The 8,131-nt window shown below is 37.0% G+C and overlaps 1 long non-coding RNA gene across 2 annotated transcripts; it reads left to right on the top strand.

Moving 5' to 3' along the window:
- The first annotated feature begins 557 nt into the window (after positions 1-557).
- On the top strand, positions 558-7,372 carry LOC116421401. 2 transcript variants are annotated; one of them, XR_004231747.1, is made up of 3 exons: positions 558-657; positions 4,785-5,192; positions 6,929-7,372. It is a non-coding gene; the product is annotated as an uncharacterized LOC116421401 (long non-coding RNA). The 2 variants fall into 2 exon arrangements; XR_004231748.1 differs by lacking the exon at positions 6,929-7,372 and adding an exon at positions 5,345-5,462.
- The last annotated feature ends 759 nt before the right edge of the window (positions 7,373-8,131 follow it).

Genomic DNA, 8,131 nt, shown 5'->3' on the forward strand with positions numbered 1-8,131 from the left:
GGCAGTAGATAATCCTATTAATGCTAGGAATGCTAGGTGGGAAAAATATTATAGTGCTTTGTCCTTCTCAGCAAGGGTACCAAACCCCATTACTCCTCTCCTTTTCCTTTGGGTACTGCTGTTGGAGTTTTAGTCTGATGGCTCATAATTAATCTATATTCTCCTTAGAGATAAAGTACTTTCTTCCTTCTCACTTGAGTTCAACAACTTCCCCTCCGTAATACATTGTCCCATCCCCAACCCTCCTCTTTTCAGTAGAGCTTCATGCTATTCCTACCTTTTTAATTTAGCTCCAACTTTTTGGTGATCTTCATTACTTTTTTTAATCAGTATCTTACTTTTGTATCTTCAAATATTTCAACACAATCCAAGATTCCTTTTGCTTTTTAGATCTGCTTTTCCCCTTTAAAATCACTTTACTCTCACTTTAATTTCTCCCCCTCAAAAAAGCTTTATTCTATTTTATAACTTAAAGAATGGGGAGACATTCTACCAGGCCTTCTATATTCCCTTCTAGAAGGAAGATCAGACTGCAATTTGAGTGTACATATCAGTTACCTAGCAATGGCAGAAAGACAAACATCTATAAAAGTCACTAAAAATTCTTCATTGCTTACCATAATTGGGAGTAATATCATCAATCCCATGTCCTTACTGGTAAGTGCTGTAGCCATTTTCCCAACCAAGCTGCTGTGGCAAGTGGTCTGTCAGACAAACTTATTCATAGAGGATATTCACATGGATAGGAAGCCTAGACTTTATTCTCCAGGGGAATCATACTTTAAAGGTAACTACTTGCACTTGTACCACTTTGTTAGGTTAGAAACAACTGAGTTTAGCATGTATTTGAATGAATAAATAAAACAAGAATTCATTAAAATAGGAAACTAGTAAATCTTATTCTTCCCTGTTAACTACACGTAGAGTGAGCCCCTCTTCCACTTAGTCCCTCTGTGTCTCTTCCTTTAGTGACCTTTTGCTGTCATTTCTCTGCCCACTAAGACTGGTTGGTCTGCCAGATTTTCACCTATTAAAAGGGCAGCATTCTAGTCTATGTCTTATAATTATGATTATGTTGCTGTCTTATCTCCCCAGCATTCAGACAGTACAACTCTTACCCATGTTAGCATCTATCATAGATTCAGAGAGTTTAGGAGAGTACCTCATTCTGTCTACAATGCCTTTTCATCCTCCCTTATTCTACTTCATTGAATTCTGACCTTCTTGAATATGGCATATGTTTCCAAAGGCAGCCTTTTTTTTTTCTCCTTGATGCTGCTATTGGGATATAAATCTAGCACATAACTAATAATATCTATAGACCCAACAAAACATCAATAAACTATTTTCTTCAACTAATTGCCTATTACACATATAGTACAACTTTTATTATTCCCATTTTACAGTTAGAATGTACAGAAATATTCCATTTTCCTCATACCTTTAAAAGTACTGCTGACTTCAGTCTTGCTTCAAACCCATAGGAACTTTTGTCTTAATATCTTAGTGCTCTCCTTCCCCCTTCCCACCCCACTAAACTGTCCTAAAAAGTTAATCTGAGAGCAGATAGAAGACATTGTACTTAATCCTATCATCACAAAGACAAAATTTTAAACTTTCATTATGCTCAAGGAAATTAAATATAATAAAATTGGAGTGGTCACATAGGTAAATGAAGATGATATATAAAAGAATAAGATAAGTACAAAGGAAAGTTCCTGGCAAAGTGCTATGAAACTATCAGGGCAGAAATTGGTATTTTAAAATTGAACTTTTAGGTAAAACCAGATTTTCACCCTTTTCTGTTTCATTGTGCTGCTGATCAAGCTTTGTACTCTAAAGAGTTCACTGCTGAGTTGCTCCATGCTTTTCTGCAAAGCAACGTATGAAAATGAATGTTCTATTTTTCTTAAACATGGCAAATAAATTCAGCAAGGAAGTATTTGAATAATCTCAGGCCACAAAGATAAAACTTACTGTTTTCAAGTTAAATTTCCCCCTGGGATTTGCATTAAGGAAGAATTAGGTTTGCATTAGGCGAGCTTTGTGGGATGCCCTGATAATGCCTTTGCAATCAAAATGTAATTACAAAATAGGATGGTTAAATTGGGGAATATTTTTGTTTTCAATATGAACTGTAACAGTCGAACATGCAAATGCATTAAGGAGATGATGGCAGACTAGATCTCGACTTGCTTACCCAGCTGAGAGGCTAAACACAGGCCAATCTGAAACAATAAACAGAAATAAATAAATCAGAAGATAGTTTCCCAACTGTCAAGAAGCTTCCTAACATCACTGAAAAGAAATGACTTGCATTTCAAAAATAAGGTGTCATGCTGTTCTACTGCACAGAGTGAAGATGACAGTTTCTAATCTTTTTTGTTTTTGTTTTTGTTTTTTTGTTTTTGTGGGGTTTTTTTTATGTGTGGTTTACTTGTTTCATTATTCATGCCACCGGTTCAGTTTTTGGATCCCATTCAGTCTTTTCCCATGCCTCAATTTATTAGTCTGTACTATCAATCCCAAATGCCTTGCATCTCAACTAAGGTGTGATTTTCTCATGGCAAAGATTTAGAGGATTTTAAAGGGTTTGGGGTTTTGTTTTTTAAAGATGGGTTGAGAGAATTTCCATCACATCTGCTGATAATTTCCACTACACTGAGTACCAGAAACACGTATTCCACAGTTCCTGACTCAGGTGTTCCTTTTCTAGCCAGAGGCCCAGCCAGTTTTCCAGTCAGCATTAGGAAGATTGAGCTTCCAAAGGGCAGCACAGAGGGAAAGCCTTGCTAACGAAGCAAGATGTGTTGTGCTCAGCAGCTTTGAACAGTGTTGCTGATGAAGAAAAGGGGATGCAAAATGTAAGATGTGGGACATTTGTAGAAAGGGATGCATGGTGCAAATAATTGCTTCCTTGTAGGCTAGATGTGATCCATTAGGTAGGTCAACAAGGAGACCATATGGTAACTCACCTACTATAGGACTTATCTGTGCAAAGTACAGCATATAAATAAGCAAAGTTTGGAAAACCTGTAATACAGACATGTTCTGGATGGGAAAATAAAGCTTAGCCAAATTCAGGAATACTTGTAAAGTAAGAGTAAGGAAAGTAGAATATCTCTTATGATTTCAACATATATAAGATAAAGATAGTAAGAGATACATTACCTATATTTTATGAAAATATGTGAAGGACATGTTTTAATAATCATAAAGTGCTTTTCTAAATGTGTCATAATAATAACAATAATAATTTTTATATAGAGTTTACTATGTGCCAGGGCCTGTGCTAAGTGTTTTATTACCAGCTCATTTGATCTTCACAACTCTGGGAAGTAGGCTATGTTTTCCATTCCTATTATTATTATTATTATAGAACAGACCATTGTCTAATAATAATTTGTGGCATTTATTTATTGTATGAAGGTTTGCAAAATACTTTACATGCTTGCTCCCATTACATCCAGGGCCATCTTCAGATGTCCTGATTTCTAGCTGAGCACTGAATCCAGATGGTTCTGGAGGGGAAAGTGAGGCTGGGGACTCTGGATAGCCCTCCCCACTTAAATCCAATTCACTTGCATGTCATAATATCACACATCACGGTCTTGTTTGAGAATGAACAAACAATAACATGCTTGCTAACATTTCTAGAATTTTTTTAAAGGTAGCAAAATGTTTCATATTTATTATCTCATTTGTGCTACATCACAAACCTGGGAGGAAGATGCTATTATTATCATCATCTTCAGTGGAGGAAACTGAGATTGAGAAAGATTTAGTGACTTCCCCAGGATCACACAACTTGTAAGTAACTAAGCCATGATCAGAATTCAGGTCTTCCTGGCTCCAAGTCCAATGTTCCATACATAGCACCAAGTCATAATGACACTTTTGGAATGATTGCCTTTAGTTCACCGTCACTTGAGGTATTGTGCCCATAATAGTTCTTTCCTCTCTCCAGCTCATTATATGCTAGAATTTTTCACATTGCCTCTGGAGGTGAGATATCCATGTGGCCAAAGGAGAAAGTGGAGTAGTAGAGCATGACTCTGGAGTCAGAAGACCTGGGTTCAAACAGTGTCTCTGACACTTAGTACACTGCCCTCAGATAATCCACCCATCTTTCTGAATCCCAGAATTAAAGGGGCTGGTACAGGGTTATAGTAGAGCCAGATCTAACATGTTTTCAGAGCTGATTGTCAAATTTTCAGTCTGATCATTTACACTTTAGAAATTGACAGTTTCAATATATCAGGACTTGATTTATTGTTTCTTTCATTGTCTAGACTAAAGAAAATCTTGCAGATGCAGATTAAACTTGAGAGGATGTGTGCATACTTTTCCCAGGGCACTTATTAAACACTTACCAGCACACCCTTGTATTATTCCATAAACATTGCTTGAATTCAGCAGGAGTACAGCAGAAGGCACAAAGAATAAAGCTATTACCAACCAGAAGCATAATGAATGTAGGATGATGATAACGATAATAATAATAACTGGAATTTTATAGTGCTTTAAGGTTTACAGGCTCTCTTATATCTTCCCTCATTCAAGGACTAGCACACTCCAAGGTTGGTCTATATGACTTACCATGTTCCCTCCAGTTAAAAATCTATCATCCTATATGAAATCATTTCATAAACTAAGCAAATATAAAACATTATTCATCTCTTTTGTCTTCAGTCATCTTTCATTTTTTTTTGCCATTGTTATAGTAAAGACTATATTTTTTTCTCTCTCCTGTTCAGCAGATGACTTCCCCCTGTTTCCTATAGGTATTTTGGGAGACACTCTTGGATAATTTGATATCCCAACCAGATGAGAAAAGAAGAACTGTGGTGTACTAACAAGTAATTGTGGAAAGATTGGTCTGCCTGTCAAGCCTCCAGATGTGCAGTAGATGCTGATGTGGACATGGGTAGTAATGAAGATGGGATCTTGAATATAGTGAAAGACTACATCATCATTTTTGCCACCTTTGTTTTCCTCCTCGTTATCATTTTGTTCAGAAATATCAATAAAATAAGAGGAGGCCTAGTTGAGAAAAACAACTAAACAAACAAACCTGGTGTAGGTAGAGACCTTGTGGTTCGAGAGTGGAAGAAGGGCTGGAGAATTTATGAAAAACAGCAACAGTTCAGCATGATTGATTCACTTTGCTTACCTTTTCACTTCTGCAAAAGGTAAAGACCAAGCATCCTTTGATTTTAGTCATGGAAACCAGGAAGAATATAGCTGTAGTTCTTGATTCTTCCAAATGTGTGGGTCTGACTCATCTTCTTGTCCTTTCATTTTGTTTTGGTTTTATATGGGACTTTTCATTTCATTGAGGTAGGAAACTCTGAATGAGAAATGTCCCTCTACAAATGAAAATCAACATCTGCTCTCTTCTTGAGACATCAAGAGGTCACTTGATTTGCTCTGTCACACAGCCGGAGTATATTAGAGGCAAGACTTCTTTTTTTATTATTATCATAGCTTTTTATTAACAAAACTTATGCATGGGTAATTTTTCAGCACTGACCCTTGCAAAAACTACTGTTGCAACTTTTCCCCTCCTTCCCCCTACTCCCTCCTCTAGATGGCAGGTAGTCCCACATATGTTAAATATGTTAAAATATATGTTAAATACAATGTATGTATACATATTTATAAAATATGTATCTTGTTGCACAAGAAAAATTGGATTTAGAAAGAAGGTAAAAATAACCTGGGAAGAAAAACAAAAATGCAAAGAACAACAGAAAGAGTGTAAATGCTATGTTGTGGTCCACACTGATTTGCCAGTGTTCTTTCATTGGGTGTAGCTGGTTCTGTTCATTACAAATCAATTGGAACTGATTTGGATCCTCTCATTCCTGAAGATAGCCACTTCCATCAGAATTGATCCTCATACTGTTTAAATTGCATTCTTGCTGATTATGAGCAAATTCCTCCTATATTCCATAAATTGCTAACATCTTATTTTCAATCACATGATTGATTCATACAACCTCCTTTTTACAAATCTATATTTAAAGATGGAAAGGAACTTTGCATAAGACTAAATTCTGATTTTACAGATAAAAAAGGTGAAGTTTAAAGATCATAACTGACTTGTACATTGCCCCACTCATGTAGGGATAGAGAAAAGATTTGAATTTGGGTCCTAGAACTTTAAAATGTGGGTTTATTCTACTGGGCTGCACCTAGATAGATGCTCTGGGATACTTTGAATTTTCTCAAACTAGATAAATGCAAGTTGAGGAGATAAGCTGGTAAGAGAACTGATAGAAGCCTAAAAAGTTGGAAGCCTCCCTAGATTTAAGGTGATGGAGCAATGCCTCACTATACAAGGAGTAAACCAGGGAGAATGATCCTGAAGCATCCATACTCTCATTGGTTAAGCTGAGCCTTAGCGCACTGTGTCTCCAGGTCAACAACTCCCTGAATTCTTCATGTCTATTTAAATCTCCATTTACCTTTTCTTCTACTTCTTACTTGAGAAGTGGTCACAGCAAATAGAGGAGAAAATAGATTGTGAGCTTTTGAAATGTGTTTTTAATGAGAGGGTTTTCATATGATTGAAAGCGCAATTTAAAAAAAAAAAAAAAGAAATGAGCTCTGCTAGGGCCATACTCCTCATTTCATCTTCATTTCCCTGCTCCTCGTCAGCTGTGTGTGCAGATGCTGAAATGCTGTTTGTTTATCATGGGGCTGAGAAGATTTATGGTTGGGTGCATGTACAGGCTGCCTTTCCCTCTCTCTTGGCACTCTTCCTGAGCTGCACAGCACGGGGGACACTTAAGCATGCTTAATAGGGAAGTCTGTCCCACATGTTTCCCGTAGCTCTCATCTGGTTATTTTTCAGCTTCTGCTTTGGTTGAAGTTAAGGTAATTACAAAGTTATTATTTGTCATTTTCATTATCTTTGGGTCAGAAAGACATCTGTTGAAATGCAACATCATCTGTCATCGCTGCCAGCTGGTCTTCAGGCGCAGGAATGGACATAACAAATGAGGCGGTAGCAGTTGTCCTTTCTGGCCGGTCATATGTGTTTGGACATTTGTACCTGTTTCTGCAATGACCCTGTAATGAGGACTCATAAAGGTCAGGCCTTCTCTCACTGTGGGTAGCAGTGAGACACAACAAAACCAGGACAGTGCTTTAAGATTTAAGGTATTTTAGGATCCCCCACCCCCAAAAAAGACATGTACTTGAGATGTAGTCTACTACCCTGTCTATTAAGTCATCTTCTTCCTTCTCTGACTTCTAAAAGATGAACTGCTTGGAGTGAAGTTCACAGGAACAGCCATGAGTTTCTGGTGTTTGAAGTATCCATCAATAAAATATATCCCATGTATAACTTCTCTGCCTGAATACACAGAAAAGATTTCCTGCTTTATGATGTGATATGGAATGACTCTACTCAGGATTCCTTGTCCTAAAACATCCATTTCTCATACTGTCCTTTCAAGCACATAGGTAATTGTCTTGGTTTTCTTGGTTCCAAAGTTTTACTATGTTAAAGCCCCTTTAAATACTCATTATTACTGGAGTGTTTGAGGCTAGTTGATGGTTTATTCTATATCTGAGCTTAGACAAGTGATATCTCTGATCCTGACTTTTCCCAAGGTCCCTTCAAGTTCTAAATAGATGATCTTTTAACATAAAGACATATTTCAGTGGCTAATTAGCTAAGAAAATAACCAGAGAATTCTACAATCATATCATTTTAGAGTTAAAAAGGACATCCATAAGAATTCAAGCAGATCAGCTTTTGTCTAAACAGGAAGTCATTATGGGCCATCCATGGAAAACTGACAACCAATTCCTATTTAAAGATCTCCACGTATGACCACTCACCTTTTCAGGAAGTCCATTTCACTTTGACACTACTTTAATTATTGGGACATTTTCTCTCTAAATTAAACTTCAGTCTTCTTCGCTGTACCTTCTAGCTTTGAATTCTATTTTGTTCTCTGGGTTCAAGCAAATCAGTCCCACCAAATACTTGAAGAGCTATCCTTTACCTTCAGCCTGGCTTATAATATAGACATTCCTAATTCTTTCAATTAATTTTACATGGCACTATCTGGAGAGCTCCAGCCAGAAGTGATGTCATGCCAGGCATTCTTATCCC

Source organism: Sarcophilus harrisii, chromosome 2, assembly GCF_902635505.1.
Source record: "Sarcophilus harrisii chromosome 2, mSarHar1.11, whole genome shotgun sequence".
NCBI lineage: Eukaryota > Metazoa > Chordata > Mammalia > Dasyuromorphia > Dasyuridae > Sarcophilus > Sarcophilus harrisii.